At 54.5% G+C, this 14,212-nt stretch overlaps 1 protein-coding gene across 3 annotated transcripts in view; it reads right to left on the bottom strand.

The window, feature by feature from the left end:
• Positions 1–12,608, bottom strand: part of MTMR4 (myotubularin related protein 4) — a 57,542-nt gene extending 44,934 nt beyond the window's left edge. The window contains exon 1 of one of the 3 annotated variants that reach the window (XM_032707535.1): positions 12,541–12,608. The gene's annotated coding sequence lies outside the window, so the exon portion shown is untranslated. Of the gene's footprint in view, positions 1–7,960; positions 8,131–11,269; positions 11,983–12,540 lie in introns of those variants that run through there. The other 2 variants (XM_032707537.1, XM_032707536.1) reach the window with 2 other exon arrangements.
• Positions 12,609–14,212: the final 1,604 nt, after the last annotated feature.

Raw genomic sequence — 14,212 nt, 5'->3', positions numbered from 1 at the left:
CCTGGGGACACCATCAGTGGTCTAATGACAACTTGTTTTGCGGAAGAGTGAAGAAACAGGGGAGGGGGAGATCCTTCTGGTGCATCCAAGCTGCAGGACCACCTCCCCAGCAGCATTTTGTCTGTCCCACCCTTTCCTCTGCCACCTCTCGCTCAGCCAGGAGTCAGGAGAGATGGATACACAGAGGAGCCAGAAAACAGTTTATACCACGTGCAAGATGGAACAAGATGATCTCTAAGGTCCCTTCCAAGTCAGGCATTCTGTGATTCTACGAGGTGGTGGTACATGGGCAGATTGACAGACCCCAGCTCGGAGGGTCCAGCAGTGCCACCCAGATGCCATCAAGGTGTACAGGATAATGAGGGAAGAGAATGCTTTGCCAGACCCTTAACGAGCACTGCCATCCATCTCTGCAATGGCTTTAAGCATAATTAATTCCAGCAGCCTGCCTGCCTGCCAGCTGACTCCACTCTTTACATTAATGACAGTGAAATCCCAGTTTCAAGGGGAAAGCAGCTACTGCAAAGGAAAAACAGAGCCAGGAGCACGAGGAGGATCACCTCCCTTCCCTTCCCAAGGCTGTGACACAGCCCCGGGGCCGGGGCAGCCGGTGGCACCAGGTGGCAGCAGCACACAGGGGATGCTCCCTTGCCAGGGCAGCCTCTGCCTCCTCCTTCGTCTTCCCAAGGAGCTGGCAGGGAACAGGGACTGGCAGAGGCTCTGCCATGGCCGTGCTGATTCATTTCCCATCCCAGCCAGGGAGAAGCCCGAGGCACCAGCAGAGAGCAGGACAGACCCCTCATTCATTCCAACGAGGGCACGTGGAGGAGCCACAGACCGAGAGAGCCCCTGCTGCCCCGGTGCCATCCCTGCCCTCCAGGCCTTTCATCCCGAGCTGGCAGGGAAGGGATTCAAAGCTAAGGCTCCAAGCTGAACTCCATAACCATCACACTTGACAGAGACAGGAAGCACAGCTTTGGCAAACATTTCCCAAGTCCCCTGTAACTCCAACCCGTTGTTCTCCAAGCTTTGTTTGCTTTGCTTTCAAAAAGCAGTTGGGACATTTCAAGTCACAATTAAGCCTTTATTCAAGTACAAACAATTGCCTGGTCCCTACCCAGAGCAGTGCAGATGGACCCATCCCAGCTGCAATCCAGGCTCCTGCCTGCTCCTGGGGGTCCTGCAGCCGGGGAGGGAGGGATGTGTGGGTGCTGGGCTCCCCCTCACCCTGCCCTGGCAGTGCCTCTCTCCTCACCGTGCACTGATCTGAACTCAGTCTCAGGAAGGAAGCAGCAACAGCTTCAAGGAAATGGTGCCTGCACTACTGAGGTCACATCCCAAGTCTCCAGGCTGGAAAAGTACTGTCTAAACTGCTCTCTGTGCAAACACTCAGATCTCGTTATGCATGAGGAGAATTCACCTTCTAATTCCCGTCAGCTTGGGGAGCCTCTGACAGCCGTGGTTTTCTTTGAAAAGCAATCTTTGTGACTGCAGAAAAACATGAAATATGTGACCCAAATGCACCAGAAGGCTCTGAAATCTCTCCCCCTCTCCACCCCACAACAGCTTTTCCCAGCTGAGCTCAGGGCTCTCCGGAGCATCCACCTGCAACATCCTTGCACTCAACATGTGGGTATTTTAAAACAATTTCAACCAAACAGCAGCAACACAACTTCAGCCCTGCTGTTTTTATAAATATAACTATTATTCTTTTATACAGGTGCATAAACAGACCCATCTGGTATTACTTTAGGACTCCTAGGGTTTCTGAGGCATCTGCCTGCAGCCAGAGGACAGGATGGATGGGGGAACTCTAGCCCTTGGTAAAGGCAGCTGGACACCTCTGGCATCCAAACTGGTACCTGCCTGCAAGGATCTGGATCCCCACTGGGACAAACAGGCAGTAGAAACAGCGTCTGAAAGAAAAAATTACTGCTGTTATTCCAGGTGATCACATGCCCTGTAATGGTCCTGTAACAGTACTGGGGTTCACAGCCCTGTGACAGCTGCAATTCCAGCTCCTGGACTCTGGAATCACGTGCTGCTGGCCAGAACTCCAGGCCAGAGCCCACGTGCCTTCATTAACAGATAAAATTTCTAGGAGAGCCTGTTTTCTCCAAGAACAGTTTTCTTCTATGGGAATAAAAGGAAGCATTTTTTAGTAACACACATAAACACGTACGTGCAAAAGCCACGACTGAAACCACAGCAGGTTTGGGAGGACAACAAAGCATCGGGATTTCTTCTCTTGGCTCACCCAAACCAAGCCCAGTTTCCCCAGCAGCCTCCCCACAACCAGCTGCCCTAAGGAGGTGGATCCTGCACCAGGATCTGCAGTGCTGACAGCGACGTCCAACCCTTGAAATGTGGCCGGGAACACACATCTCTGCTGAACACTCCTGGTGGAAACCCAGCTTCTCTCCAAAACTTGCCATAATTGTGCCATCATCAAATGAATTTCCCATGTTCCCCTTCCCCAGGAAGAACCTCTAAAACAGAGCAATGGGCCCCTGCTCAGGTTTCTACCATGAAGATACAGAAGACCACAAGAGGAGAGGGAAACACTTGAGAGCTGTTACTAATAAGTTAAGAACTCACTTGGGACTACATATCCAACCTGAGCATGGTTGGCTCTCATGGAAACCCTGGGTCTGTGGGCAGCACCTCCAGATGGTTTGTTATGTTGACAGTCTGGACACCCTCCATCCTTCTGGCACTGTGGAGAGAAGCCTTCTGAGGGCTTGTGTTGCCACTGCTCCTCTTCCCAACCAGGCAATGAACTTGGAAACTTGCCCTTCATGAGGCTTTTCTGGGGGTGGTATCCCTCCCGAAACCAAGCAATACCTCACCTGGCCTTGAACAATTCTGCTTCACCCAAATTGGTTTAAGAAGGTTGAAGTAGGTCCCCTGGTCTTTAATTTCCAGGTATCTGGAGCCTGCAAAAATGCTTTGTACTTCGGCAGTGGAAAATCCCATGGAGGGACTGCCTTGCACACTGACCTGCTTTCATTAATAACCTCACCTCAAAGGATGTGGGCAGGTCAGCAACTTCAGCTGAGCTTAAGTGCTCCCATCCCTGCTCTCCACCACGAGCTTAACTGCTGCTAAAAACAGCTCTGGCCACGCCGGCCGCTCCAAAGGCACTCTGAGAAAGGGAAATCCCCAGCCAATCGATCCAAGGGAAGGGAAGGCAATTGGATATATATATATAGCAAGTCCCCAGCTTATCTAGCAGCAAGAGCTGCTCACATTCACACACTCTGTCCCTTCCTGCTGCCAGCTTCCACCAGCATGGGGGATGAAGGCGGCCACATGCCGGGCTCGGCACTGAAAGGAGCCTGAGGATTTATACTCATCTGCTGCAATTCACACGAGGTTTTATCAAGGCCAGGAACAGAGCCTGGGATTTATTACGGTTATCAAAGGGAAGAACACTCATTAAGGATCAAATTCCTGCCTCTAAAAGGTTTAGGAGAAAACTGAAACGCATCAGACTGGCTCTACTTAAGATAAATCTCAGGAAGCAATGGGATTTTTATTGTCTGTGCCCAAATAGGAGGCAGTTCCCTTCCTCCCGTCAGTGCATCACTGACTGGCACAGGTGGAACCCCATGGCTGCTGAAACCAGCAGCAGTCCCAGCCAAATCCAGGTTTTCCCCAGTGCTGTGTATCCACTCCTGCTCACACTCTGCCACACAGGTCACACCCCGAGCTCCAGCACCACAGAACAGGCCGAGTGGAAAGCTGGAATCACAGCACCCAGTGAGGCACCTTCCCACTTCCCAGCTCCTATGGCTCCAGTATCAACCCTTTGCTGTGGGATTTTGGGGGGTGGGAGGAAGCAGGAGCAGCAGCATGAGGGCAGTGGGATCCCACCCGCTGGGCTGCTGCTCCCCAGGGAATTCCAGCAGAGGAACCGGCTGCTCGTTCCGGCTTCGGTTTTGGCTGCTTCGTCATGGGTAAAACACGCTGAAAATGTGACTTCCTCTTCCACAGACCTATTGAACCTTTTTGGAGAAGTCTAAGGAACTTCCTCTTGTATTTCAATAAAAGACAAGCTCACAGGAAGAACGGTTCCTGTCATACTTCTGGGAATTCCTCTAGTAAAAACACCTATTGAAGAAGGAACGATGCAGTAGGAGAGAGGGAGGTGGAGGGGGTCACTTTTCACCAAGTCTGCAGTTTATTATAAAACAAAACTGTGAGTCCACTTTACAGCACAAACCCACTTTTACTTCCTCTTTTGCCTCATTAAGCAGCAGCAACGAAAGCTCTGCACAGTTTCCTAATGAGCCAGATCTGCACAGAACCCCTGCATTCGAGAGTCTCATGTTAAAAAAATAATCTCCCTTTGCTCTCCTTGCTGAACAAAACAGGCTCTGTCTAGGATCATCTTATCCAGCATCCAAAGGTGCTTGGCCACCTCTTTTCCTTTGGAAATGCACACGTGAGGCAGCAGAGAGGGATCCATCTCCCTGCTGGCACACTGGGAAGGGTGGCACTCCCTGAAGACTGTGAATATATTGACTTTTAATTTATAGAAAGGGGAAAGAGCAAAGATCAGGGTAGGTAAGACATGACCTCATGCCAGCCTGAGAAGGGCAAGGGACACCAGGGAGGGTTTGCTAGCACATTCCAGCCCTGGCATCCACTCCCCCATGGATGTGCATCCAGCCCTGCTGGCTCCCTGCCATTCCCTCTGCCTGCAATCCGTCTCCAGGCTGCCCCATAACGAGCACAGCACCTCGGATGCTCGAAGCTACCGTCTCTCCCAGAGGGAATGGTCAGGGGTGTGAGTCAGCCACAGGCACTAAAAAGGATGCAACCAATCCTTCAGACCACAGCAGGCCTGTTCACTCCATTCTGATCATTTATTATCTCAAAGCCCTGCAGAGGTTTCCCTGCAGGCCCTGCTCCTCCCTTAGTCCATCAATTCTCAGCCTGAGGCAGCTCCATTAATTATCCCTTCTGCAACCAGACTCATCCCTCACCTTCAGCAAGCAGCAAAGCTCCAACACGGTTCCTCACGCTCCCAAAGGGCTGTGGGACACAACATCACCCAGGAGCAGAGTCAGCATCATCACCGAGTGTTTATGGCAAAGACCAACTGTGCCCAGGTCACCCCTCCAAAGATGCTGCCCCCCCAAATCCCACTCTGTTCTCACCAGGCACGGCAGACGCCCCCTCCAAGGATCGCAGCTGAGGAGCAGAAACGGAGCTGTCACGGAGCAAAGCTGCTGCAGCAACAGCTTTGCTGGAGGGGACGCTTCCCCTGCGGGCAGAGGAGCAGTTGGCACTGCCCTGGGAGATGGTGCAACGTGGCAAAGTCGTGGGGAACGTCTGGGACTCACTCTTGGATCCCCTCGGGGATTTCTGCACCGACCTCCAACGCCTGGGAGACTCTTCCCTCACCCCTTCCCTCACCACAGCACTTCCAACGAACACCTCCTGGACTCCTGCCATCATGTGCCCTTTAGGAACAACAACAATGCACCACAGGTTCAAAACCCCCCGGAAAACGGGGACTTCACAGCACAAACCAGCACTTCTCCTTGGAAATCAAGGGACTTTCTCTTCCCGTGGGCAGCTATACCCACACACAAGAGCTCAGTGCACATCAACATCAGACATTCAGAGTACAATATAGTTTCACTTGCCCGAGTTTGGAGGTACCAAGGCCCTGAGCAGGGCTGCAGTGTGGGAGCTGGAGCAGGAGCAGGAAGGATATGCAGCACTGGGTTATCCTGGGGATGATAAAACTCGTAAATCTAGAAATAAAAGTACTTTATAAAGGCACTGTACCCTGTGAGCTGTAGTACCAACCGAGGCTGGCAGTGCCAGAGCTGGCACCAGTACCAAAATTCCCAATCACCTGGTTATCAATCAGCTCAGCCAGGCTACAACTGCTTTGTGAAGAGCCACTGCTGATCTCAGCTCTTGTCCCTCTTCCTGGACACTGTGTTATTCCCTCTTCCTGCAAAAGGAAAAGGGGCAGCAGGCAGAGCCCCTGGAACTTTGTGGAAACCAGGTCCAGACGGGGATTTCCTTGCTGCAAACAAGGTGAGATTTCTCACTGCCCAGACTCCCTCTTGTTATATCCACATCCTCCAGTTGGGATTGCACACACATCCGTGGCCTCTGGATATCACCTGCTGTGCAAGAAACAGGGGGTACTGGGAACTTTCCTTTCCTAGAGAAGACACCTCTTGTAAAGGGGTGGATCTGAAAAACACAAGCCAGGAGCTCCCTGACAGAGAAATACTGACAGAGAAATACTTTCTAGAAGCAGCAGATCCTCCCTTCCTCTCCAGGCAGGTGATGAACAGCCCCGTGCAGGTGAGAGAGGCATTTGCAGAGGACTGAGAAGAAGCAGGCACATTGTCTAGGAGCACAAAGGATCCAAATACACAGAAGGAAAAGCTGATACCCCAGAAAGAGGAGCCAGAGTTAATCCCTTTGCAGGGCTCCCAACCATCCCGCTGTCCATTGGGACTGGAGGGAATTGGCTGCACGGGGGCAGACATTCATCACACCAGAACTCAGCAGCAGCTCCCCAAGTCATGAGGACCTCACCTTTCAAAAAATAAAGCAGCACTGAACTTTAGCATCAAAGGAAATAAATCCCACATTGAGAGGACCTAAAAGTCTCAGGCTGTGACAAACCCTGGAGTCACCCTGGAGGAGCACTGGAGAGGGAATGCGGGGCTGACAAGGGCCCAGACCTACCCAAGGGCATAGGAAAGCTGTCAAGAGGACTCCAAAATATGAACTGTACTTCAGCACAGCCAGAGGGAAAATTTAACACCCCAGGTCACTGGGAATGCACAGCAGACACAGCACCCTCAGTGGTACAAACAGCATCTTGAATAAAATCTCTGGTGCTTCCAGAGGAGCTCACCAAATCCCACTTTGCTGTGCATCTTCCCACCAAGCCTCCAAACACACCACAGCTGGACTTCCCCCACCCAATCCCAGCCCTGGCACACACAGGCTGCTCTGCTCCACATCTGACTTCAGCCTCGTGCCTGAAGAGACTCATTTCCACTGCCCCAAGCCTGACCTCCAGGGCAGCACAGGCCTTCTGGCCTGTGCCCAGATGCCATGGGCTTGCTCCAAAGTTTTCAGCAAGAACAGAACATTTTAGCCCTTGGAAAACTCAGTCTGCTGTCCAGGAAGGAAGGCAGAAGTGCCTTTGGCACAGGGGCAGCAGGAAGGGGGGGCAGTGTGGCTGGAAAGCAGAAGGGAGTACAAGCCCAAACGGTGCTGACTGGGGTGAGAAGCAAAAATTCCAGGGCTCCTCACATCCTCCTAAAGCTACACCTGAGCACCCAGGGTCACGAGGGGCCGCTGGGGGACGATGGTGCCAGGTGGTGGCAGCAGCCAAGGCGCTGCAGGAAGCACGGGCATGACCCCAGGGCAGGCAGCCAGGCTCTCCCCAGGTACCCTCAGCAAAGTGTTCCCCAGACTGGGTGTAGGTGCCTCATAAACGAGATACTAAACGGGACAGTGGCTCCTCCTGTTCCCATTAAGACTCTGGGACAGATTCCACCTGGCTCTGTCCCACTGGTGGCCCTGAGTGCTACGTGCCAGTCATGCTCCTGCAATAAAGTGATTTCCGCCGAGTATTTTGAAAGATTTAAAAAAAAAAAAAAAAAAATTTATTGTGAATCCAGGCAGCACAGTCTGAACAACAGAGGCAACTGAATAGATTCGTGCTGCATTGCCACAAGGCACTCATCCACTCGGGGAAAGCTGGCTACTTCAACAAGTTTCTAGAATAAAACAAAACAACAAAACCCTCTGAAGCTTCCAGAAGGAACAATGCACACTGCAGCCCTCGCTCGGAGCAGTCCTGGGCTCCACCAGGGACCATCAGGGAAAGGCTGGCAGGGTCTAAGCAATTGAACTGACTGCAGAGTAGAAATGCTTTGAGGGTCCTTACCATAAAGCTGTCACTCACCAGCAGTGCCATGTTCAAGCACATTCTGCCAGAGAGCAATTCCACAATTTCATTTCGCAGTGAAGAACTGGTCAGGTTGGAAAAGGCACAACAACTGCGTTGCCCAGTCAGTGCTGCTCAGGCAGCACGAAATGGCAGAAAGCTGAGCTCCAGAGAACACCCCGCTGCAGTTCTGGGCTTAAGTTCAGCTAGAAGACTTTGCCCCCGAGCAGATAAGTTGGGACCCGTGTCTGCCCCTGTCCCTGCTGCCAGCACGGGCTCCTCCGAAGTGGGGAGGAGCTGACAGTGGTCAGCAACCTCAGCTAAAGGCACCAGATTTGGCTCTCGTTCAAGTCTCAGACAGAGGCACCCAATGTATCACCTGGACTTTGCCATCAGAACATCCCCATCCACCTCATATCTAGCAAACCCCATTCCCAAGGTTTAGGTAAACCTCAATCCCCATCACCATCCTTCCCATCTCCGTGGTGGGATCAGACCCACTCTCTTGCAAGGGACACTGTGGTATTTCTGTCCCCCAGGAAAAGAAATGTTGGCAAAAGCAAAACTCCATCGTGCACGACTGGACCAGGGACCTTCCTGGGAACGCAGTGACTGAGATCAGCTGTGTCAAACACCCTGCTGAGCAAACACCCCACCTAGAAGATAAGCAACAGGACCCGGGAGGGCAGGTAGATAGTAATGCTCTCCATCAGAGACTGAGGGGAATAAAGGGCCTACAAATGCTCACAACATAAAAGGAAACCTCTGAGGCCAGAAACTTGATACATGTTGAAACAGAATATACCGACACACAACTCTCCTCTCTTGGGATAGGCTCTGGGCAAGCTTTTCCCTTTTGAAGAAGAAATTTCAGGGCTTCTCAACTGAGAAAGAGCAACACGGTCAAAATAATAAGTGACAACGAAGTCCCTGCTGTTACAGAGCTGCTCTGAGGGTGCTGTGTGTGCTGTTCAGTTTTGCTGTTGCTCTGTCCCACTAAAGTTTTCTCTGCTGGGAATGGCAGATGCTGCTCCCAAGCCCACCACGCACAGATCGCTGCAGAGCGAGGCTGCAGAACAAATCCCAGGCAAAACTATTCCCGCAATCCAATCCCCATCCCTCCTGGGAAGGGGCTCCTCCAGCTCCGAGGTAAACCCAGGTATGACAGAGCAAAGGGAGGCTCCACATCAACCCTCAGCACGAGGAAGTCCCGACAGACCCAAACCTCCACGTGTGTCAGACCCTCAGCAGCACAAGACTGGCCAGACCAGAGGTAAATGCAGGAAAGCTGGAGGGAAAGAGACGGCAGGGAAGGGAAGAGGGGTGAGGTGCAGCCCAAAGAGCTCGGGCCTTGAGACAAAGGCTCCCCAGCAGCAGCACAGGCTCTCTGGCAGGAAAACGGGCTCATTTCAAGCAGGATTCAACCCCCCAGTTCCATTTCAGCTCCCATTCCCAGGGAAAAGAGCCGATTTCCCCGCGCAGGCAAGAAACCAGGCGCTATTCCAGCGAACCCAGCACGATGGTGCACTGCTGCTGCCAGAGCCTTCCAATCCATCCCGACCTCTGAGGCTCTGGCTGCAAAGCTGAAGCACCTCAGTTTCCTTCTGGGTAGAAATTCCCCATCCCTCAGGGAAAGCATCCCCATTCCCTTGGATTCGGCTCCGGGCCGCGAGGTGCGGATGAGGCTGTACCAGACAGGAACCAACCCCCCTGGAAAGCAGGGCCTGAGCAGGCATTTGCTATTTATAAGCTAATCATCTGATCCCTCCGAGGGGAAATCCTATCCTTTGGGGCTGTTGGGAGCTCAGGGAACTGCGGGAGTGCCGGGGAAGAACAGAAGGGAAGCAATTACAGCAGCGGGGAGCGACCAGACAAAATTCCTCCCCGCTCCTCCGTGCCATCCTCCTGGAGAATGGGCCAGGGATTACGAGCAGGGATTAATCCGTTACGCTAATTTGCTAAGAGCAAAGTAATTTTTTAAACAGCTCTGGTCTCCATTCATCATTATCTAAAAAGGGCCCTGATCTAGTTCTGCAAAGAGCAGTAAGAGTCTCACGTCAAGAGCCTGCTGGAAATCCAGGAACACGTGGATGGAGCTGCCTTGGAAGGTGGAAAAGAAAGGTATGAGCTTTCATAATTGCTTGCTAGTTATTAATTCCTGGGGGAACATGTCTGTCCTGGGAATTGAGTGTGATGTGCAAGCACTGATTTTACTGTTCCTGTTAACATTTCTCCCTGATGGAAATAATCTGGGTTAGATGACACTGCTGGATTCTGCTGTGAAACAATGCTCAGTCATCTCCAACACCGCTGCACACACTCAGTGCAACCCCAGAAACAATCCCAGCTCTCTCTAACCTCCTTTTTCTTCACTTATCAAGGTATTACTGAGAACAAGCCTCTCCCTCAGCTGACAGCAGCCTCTAAAACAGAGGAGAGAGAGGAGGAGTGGGAATAGCTCCGTCTCAAACAGCACAGACTAAACCACGTCTCTCAGAGGAGAAGGCCCAGTTCCTGGAGCAATCCTCACAAACTGGGTGGCCAAGAGCCAGGCAGGCCTGGTACCTGCCTCCAGGAGAGCAAAGCTCAGTGAGATGCAGGGACCAGGATAGGGAAGGGCTGCTCACATCATTGCCTGCGCTCCCGCCGGGACAAGGGAGACTTTGAGAAGCCCCACGTAAACAAAAAACAAAAGCAGGCCAGTGCATACTTGGCAGATCGAGATCACAATAAAAGCTGGCAGAGCAGCCTCCTCCAAAGCAAGATCTACCCCAAAGCTTCCCTTGATTTGGATTTTTGGGGGGTTTTTTCCTTCCTTTTGGCTTCTTACAGCCCAACCTGACAGGTAAGTGATGCTGTTGTTGAGACAGAAGGGCTGGAAGGACCCTGCCACAAAACCCACAGCAGCCATACCTCTGAGGAAATGTCCCTGTTCAGGCTCTCTCAGATGCATTAAATAACTGTCACAGCCAGAGAAAGATTCCTACAAACACAGCAAAGGAAAGGGGAACTCAGATGTTCCTAGAAATTAATAAGTGAAACTTCTCAATTTATTTCCCAGTCTTCATCCCAGTTGACTTAGAAATCCATCCTCCAGCAAACTCCCTGAAAGACATCAGAGCTACCTTACAGACCCCCCAAGCAGAGCAGACCCCAGAACTCCCGGGGCTGCCAGCCCAGCTGCTTTTATTAAAAAAAGGAAAATATGGAGACTCCACGTAAAAGCTGGCGACCCACACAAAGTCATCACTGACTCTGGGAAGTTTGTTCTCGTGCTTGAAGCTCTATCACTTAAACACATACATTTTGGTTTGCATGCACACGTACCACCCCCAGCCAGACTGAATTCCCAGTGTCCAACCTCTGTCCTCCACATGCAGACTGGCCAGATCTCCTCTCAAGTTCTCGCTGGAGGAAGCAGATGGAGTTCTCAGCACCACATGGCAGCTTTTTTCACCTTTAATCCCAACATCTCTGAACTCTGCACAGTTTCCCACCAGCTCTGAACCACACACAGGCACCAAACCCAGGGGCAGCAGTGTTTGCACCAATGTTGGAGCTGATCTAATGCTCCCTCTCCTCCTCCTCCTCCTCCTCCTCCTTTATAGTGAGAGTCCAAAGCCCACCTCCAGCCTGGCTTTCTGCATTCAATATATCCATAATCTCAGGCAAAAATTCCTGCTTCCTAGGACAGATACCACTCCTCTTTCCCTTGTCTCTCCATCCCCATTACAGACTCTCCCAGAATAGTTTGTTGTCTCTGGTAAAACACATGTGGCCTCCCCAAAGTCCAGTGCCAAATTAACCAGACCCCTTGTGTTGGATCCCCATTTTCCACGCAGCACCCTGAGCTTCCCATGCACTTCCTCAGCTTTTTAGCTGCAAAATTCCTTCAGGTCACTGCCAAAATCACCAGCAGGACCCTTATGAGGCTGCTGACATACTGTCCTCAGTAACGTCCCAGAAACCCCCAATTTAACACGGATTATTTTGAGTTCATCCCCCTTCAGTTAATTCAGCAGGAAAACCCAAAGGCATCGTTGCAGACGCTTCAGGGAAGCCAATGTTGACAACACAACGTTAGCTGAGGGGGTTCGAAATAAACGTCCAACCTGCAACACCACCAAACTACAGCCAGAACCAGCTCCTGCCAATACGGAGGGGAGGCACCTGCTCCAAAAACCCAACCCCGCGTGACCTCCGGGGGGTAACCGGGTGCGAACAAGAATCAGCTCCCCGGCGGCACAAGAACCTCCCACCCTCCAGGCGCTTCCAGGCGGGATCTCCGCGGCTCCAGGGAGAGGGGGAGCGAGCGGGGCCCGCGGGCTCGGCCCAGGGAAGGGCCCAGGCCCCGAGCGCCGCAGGGCCGGAGCGGTGCAGGGCAGGGCTGTGGCGGCCAACCCGCCCCCGCCCGGTGTGGCGGAGGGACCGCCGCCTCAGCGCTGCCGCCGCCGGGCGGTGCCGCCCCTCACGGACAGGCCCCGGGGAGGCCGCGGTGCCCGGGCGGCGGGGAGGAGGAGCGGCAGCGCCGGGGCGGCGGGAGGGGGTTCCCGGCGGCCCCCCCGGTGCCCCCTGCCCCCGGTGCCCCCCGGTCTCACCTGCCCCGTCGCGGCGGGTCCCGCCCGGCTCCGGCCGCGCCGCTCCCGCCTCTGCCGCGTGCGGCTCCCGCCCGGCCCCCCCGCCACCGGCGCGCGCGCTGCCACCAATCAGCGCCCGGCACCGCCGGCGCCCCCGGCCAATCAGCGCCCGGAACGCGTCCCCGCCCAGCGCCGCCGGCTGCCAGGCCACGCCCCCCGCGGCTCCCGCCAGGCCTATCCCGTGACACGCGGGGGGGCGGGACCCGGCGCCGGGCGGCCAATGAGAAATCACAGCGCGTCCCGCCGCGGCCAATGGGAGGCCGCGCGGCGCTTCCCCTCAGGAACGAGCGAGGGGGGCCGGGGTGTGCTGTCACGTGACCGCCCGGGGCCGGGACCCCCTCAGCCCTCACCGGGACCGGCCCGAGGGACCCCCGGGCATGAGGGACCCCCGGCCTGGGGCATCAGGGACCTCCGGGACTCGAGCCCCTCACGGCAGCGCCGCCTCCGGTGCCCCGGCCGGGGCGGGATGGCGCGGGGAGGGGGGAAGGGTTGGCTCAGGGCCGGGCCTCGCTGCCTGCGGAGCCACCGGGACGGTCAAGGGAGCGTGAGGCCTCACCGTTCTATCACCCCTTTCTGTCGGCCCGCATCCAGCCCCGGTCAGCTGCTGCATCCCTCTGCCTCCCAAGGGTGGATGTGCATCCCCGAGGCTGGATATGCATTCAACGGATGGATGTGCATCCCCGAGGTTGGATATGCATTCCAAGGATGGATGTGCATCCCAGGGGCTGGATGTGCATCCCAAGGGTGGATGAGGCTCCCAAGAGTGGATGTGCATCCCAAGGCTGGGTGTGCCTCCCTCAGGGTGGATGTGCTTCCCTGGGGCTGGATGTGCATCCCAGGGGCTGGATGTGCATCCCAGGGGCTGGATGTGCATCCCAAGGGTGGATGTGCCTCCCCCGGGGTGGATGTGCCTGTGTCCCTGTCCCTAAGTTTCCCCATCCTTGGCGTTACTTCTGCCATTCCCACCCAGGTCTCGCCTTGTGCTCAGCCTGCCTCACTGATGTAGTTCTGGGGCAATCCCAGGCTTTCTCACAGCCCAGGTTTTACATTCCAGGCTCCTGCGGGATGGAGACAGGGCTGCTGGGCCCGTGTGTGCATCACAGAGTCACAGGAGGGATGTGGTTGGAAGAGACCTCTGGCAATCACTCAGTTCAACCCTGCTGCCAAGCCAGGGTCACCTGGAGCAGGTGAGACAGGAAGGTTTGGAACGTCTCCAGAGAGGGAGACTCCACGCCCTCCCTGGACAGCTGTTCCAGGATGAGGTGCTGCTGCCCGAGGTGGTGTCTCCCTGTGGCCCCTGGAGGGGATGAGCCAAGCCCAGCCCCAGACAGGTCTGGAGGGTTTGGGGGTGTGCACGAGGGGATGTTGGTCCTTGGCACAGGACAACCATCCCTGCCTGGCACTGGGGCTGCCAGCTGTGAGTGCAGCTGCCCCATGCCTGGCTCTGAGAGGGCTGGGAGCTTCCTCCCTTCTCAGTGGCTGCTGGGTCCATGCAAATGCATTCCCTGGTGCAATTTTTCTGGGCTGGCAAAAGGGGGAGGTGGGTGGTGGCAGGGGAAACCTCTGGGCTGGAAAATGAAGGAGGGAGCAGCACCCTGGGTTGGCAATGGGGCAGGGGGAGCACCCAGAGGAG

The sequence above is a fragment of the Chiroxiphia lanceolata genome, chromosome 20, assembly GCF_009829145.1.
Source record: "Chiroxiphia lanceolata isolate bChiLan1 chromosome 20, bChiLan1.pri, whole genome shotgun sequence".
Classification (NCBI taxonomy): Eukaryota; Metazoa; Chordata; class Aves; order Passeriformes; family Pipridae; genus Chiroxiphia; species Chiroxiphia lanceolata.
The sequence above is the reverse complement of the archived record's forward strand: the minus strand, read 5'-3'. Positions and strand labels throughout refer to the sequence as shown.